This window comes from Monodelphis domestica, chromosome 5 (assembly GCF_027887165.1).
Source record: "Monodelphis domestica isolate mMonDom1 chromosome 5, mMonDom1.pri, whole genome shotgun sequence".
Classification (NCBI taxonomy): domain Eukaryota; kingdom Metazoa; phylum Chordata; class Mammalia; order Didelphimorphia; family Didelphidae; genus Monodelphis; species Monodelphis domestica.
In genome coordinates, this window is record NC_077231.1 from 63,553,009 (window position 1) to 63,556,917 (window position 3,909).

The following is a 3,909-nucleotide window of genomic DNA, read 5'->3' on the forward strand; positions in this document are numbered from 1 at the left end:
AGCCTTAGCAAGCATACTTAGAAAATATGAAGCTAGCAGATGATAAGTTTAAGTGTAGACCCATCTCCTTCCCAACTCCAGCTATGTGGGATGGGCTGTAGCTGTCTTACCCAAATATCCTGGTGCCTGCATCTCCCCCCATAAAGAATAGTTAGATGTACATCATATAGCTAGTAGTTATAGTTTGTGATACCTCCCTTATATGCTCCACCTTTTTTCCCTTTCCTTTGGGTCTCCTGCTTGTCTTCTAGAATAAGGAGCAGAAACTGAAGCTTTTTCTGGTCAGTAAGTAGAACATGAGAAGATGAGAGGGAACAATTTCCAACTCCCTTTGCTGCTATCTTCTCTTCTCATCCTAATGGCAACAAAAGTTTGACACAAAGAAGTCACGTGAAAAAAAGTTAGATAGTGAGTGAGTGGATACAGGGGAGATGAATGTGAGAGGAAAGCTCCTCTGAAGTTGCATGTTCTTCTCATATCCATGGATGTACTGAGTAATACATTGAGGAATCAGCCATTAGCTATATCCCTGAGAAGTTTGCAATCTAATCTCAACTGAACCCATCCAATGGCAAGGCTATGACTCATCCCTAATTCTCTTTCTATGTCATCCATCCCAGGAGCTATTCTACAACTTCTCTCTTCACATGTCACACACTACTGTATTTGAGGGGATGTTTATTTATATTTGAGAAGTTAAGACTTTCAGTATTGAGAGAGAGAGAAAGAGTGGAGGCCCCCTTCCCCTTCTCAAAGTGGGGTTCAGCAGAGACAGCTGATGTTTATGGTTGGTTCAGAGAAAGGAGAAGAGGTTTGAAGATCTTCCCTCTTCTGTCTTCCCTCCTTAGCTATGACTGCTCTACCAGATTCACTCTTGTTCCTCTTGTTCCCCCTCCACTACATGAGACCAAAGGGTTTCCCCTTCATCTGTTCACTCACACACCACTTGGGGGGAAAGTTAACTATTTTAGTGTCAACTCAATCAAGGTAATACAAAGGAATAACTAGCATGGAAAGAATGGGAAAAGAAAAGTGGGGAAAGGGGGTCCCTGTCTCTATCTAAACCCTTTTTCTCCCTCCTCAAGTGTGGAGGGAACTCAGGCTTTGGCAATCTAAGCCCCCTGAGAGAAAGTCAAGTTGACTCACACCTGGGCAACAGGAGCTGAGGTAAAGTCTGCTAAGGTTTGTCTTCAGAAAGTCCCTTCAATTGGGAAATGTTGGGAGGAAGGATCACCAGCAGGAAAAAGTGGGTAACCCTTAGAAGAAAGTCTTTTTCCAACTTTTCTCTTTGACTTCTCAAAACTGAGAGACCAACTCCTCTACCAACCAGAGTCTTCTCCTCAAGATTCCAATCCCTTGGGACCCCTCCCCCATTGAGGTGATCAGTTTCACACACTTTTCAGTCTGGCACTTTTTCTTTAGTGCCAGCCTCTGTCACACTACCCATCTCCACTCTTCTATTAGCTGAGAACCCAATCTTATAGTTTACTGAGAATATCAAGACCATATACTGTACAATCTCTCTTCCCCCTTCTCCCTGATTCAAAACCCATTGATGTTGTCATCCCCTCACCACTGCCTTCTTTGCTCCAGATTCTGATGAAGAGATAATGCTCACTCTAAAGCCATTCTCCTATCATATACTCATTTATTCATTCATTCATTTATTTAAACCTTCACCATTTTGTTTATTTATTTATTAGTATTTTTCCATGGTTACATGATTAATGTTCTTTACCTCCCCTTTTCCTTCTCCCCTGCTGGAGCCAAAAAGGAATTGCACTGGGTTATACATGTATTATCACTCAATATCTATTTCCATATTATTAATTTTAAAAATATAAAATGGTTCATGAATTTGCATGTCATCCTTGAGCAGGGGCCATGGTAATCTTCTCTGATTCATTACAGTTTTAGCATATGTACTGCCAAAGTTATCACCATCATACATTCTTAATTCCCTCCATTCTCCAAGAAATTGCACCCACAATCACTATCACCCTCCCTCAATTTTCCATCTCTTTCCATTATTCTTTCTTTGCTTCCTCTAAATATTTCCAAGTCTATTCCATTCTTCTGAAAAAAAAATACAGTAATCTCTATCATCCCACTATCTTTTACCCAATACTTTTCCTCCCTTTCTCAGCCAATATTTATTTATTTATTAAACCTCAGAATGTGTTTTAATTTAAAAATTTTTACTACTTACATGTAATAAACAAATTTCTACACGTTTTCCTAAGTTATATGATTGAATTTATCTCCCTCCCTTGCCCCCTCCCAGTTCAGTGAAACGTCTTGAAAATCTTTTTACACTCATTCTCTCTACTTCTCTCACCTCCTCCACCTCCTCTATAATAATATGACCTCAAACATCATAGCTCAATTGAAACTACTTTCTAAAAAGTTGCCAGAGATCTTTTTATAGCCAAATATCCAATGGTCTTTTCTGAATCTTCATTTTCCTCTCTGTAGTACTTATCATTGTTAATCTATTTCTCTTCCTGAGTTCTATCTCCCCCTCTAGGTTTTTGTGATATTGTTCTCTCTCAGTTTTCTTTCTATCTATCTGATCACTCTTGTTCAATCTCTCTTTTGCTGAATTATCATTCATGCCCTGTTCCTTAATTGTGGGTGTATCACAAGGCTCTGTCTTGGGTACCAGCCTATTTTTTATTTATACTTTCTCACTTGGTGGTGATAACAGCTTATGTCTAGGTCTAAATTAATAGCTCTATGAATAACTATCTCTTTGAATAACTCCCATATCTATATGTCCAGCTCCCTCCCCCTACTCATTTAATCAACATTTACCACAGTCTATTACTATAGAATAAGTAAATAAATGAGTAAAAACTGAGCAATATAATTAACCTATAAACATATAAACAAACTCCTAATAAACTAAATTTAGCTTTTTCTTTACATTCCTCTTCTTTTATAATCGTTTCCTTATTAATCTATTTATATTCATCCTTAAGACTTGTCTCTAGGTTTAATATTCCCTAGTCTCTCCTTTCTGTGCCCACAAAATGGATTTGTAAGTCTCTATGTCTAAAACAGTCATTATACTGGGGCCATTGTAGTTATGGGATTCAATGGCAGGCATATTCTCTGCTTGACTCATACCTAAAGTCTTCCTGGCTTGGTAGGGTCTGCCCAAGCTTGTATTCCTTTGACATAGTCTATAAGAAGCCAGGATCACTTCATAATCATTATTCACTATCTGAAAGAAAGAATTTATAGGAGGCCACAGATACAAACAAGAGATTTAAATTAAGTACAATTATTTGGATGTCAAAATAATAATTAATTTTAGTGAAATAACTGGTTGTTGATTGTATTCAATCATAGTTATTTGAATAAAAAAAGAGAAACATTGGATCGTTTTGTTTTAACATCAGTCATTTATGGAAATGTCTTATTCCCCAAATTCCTCTGGAATAGACCCCCTATTCTCACTCCTCTTGGTAAGAAAGAAACAATAAAGGAAAACAATGGATACAATTATCATCTCTACTAGTATATATACTATTCTGTCCTAGAAGTCTCATGTTTCTCTCCTGAAAAAATAATTATTACTATTCTGTCCTAGAAGTCTCATGTTTCTCTCCTGAAAAAATAATTATTCTCTATAATATTTTTAAACTACACAGAATTTGGCTTCCTTATTGCAATTCAGTTTATTTCACCCATATCAGTTTATATAAATCTACTCATGTCTCTATTCACTGTATTCAATATTTCTTAGTGTACAATAATATTTTCTTATTGATATCAAACTTTTTTTTCTCCCCTATTCCTTCACAGAGGTGTCTAACTTTGCAGACTGTGAGCTGGTGCCCAGAACCAGACTAAAATACATTTGAGAAGTGTTTAACAAAATAAATAAAAGTACTAAACTACATA

The 3,909-nt window shown here is 36.9% G+C and overlaps 1 non-coding gene across 1 annotated transcript; it reads right to left on the reverse strand.

The window, feature by feature from the left end:
* Positions 1-1,834: 1,834 nt before the first annotated feature.
* LOC130454858 (U6 spliceosomal RNA) lies at positions 1,835-1,941 on the reverse strand. Its single transcript, XR_008912646.1, has one exon. It is a non-coding gene; the product is annotated as a U6 spliceosomal RNA (small nuclear RNA).
* Between the last annotated feature and the right edge of the window lie 1,968 nt (positions 1,942-3,909).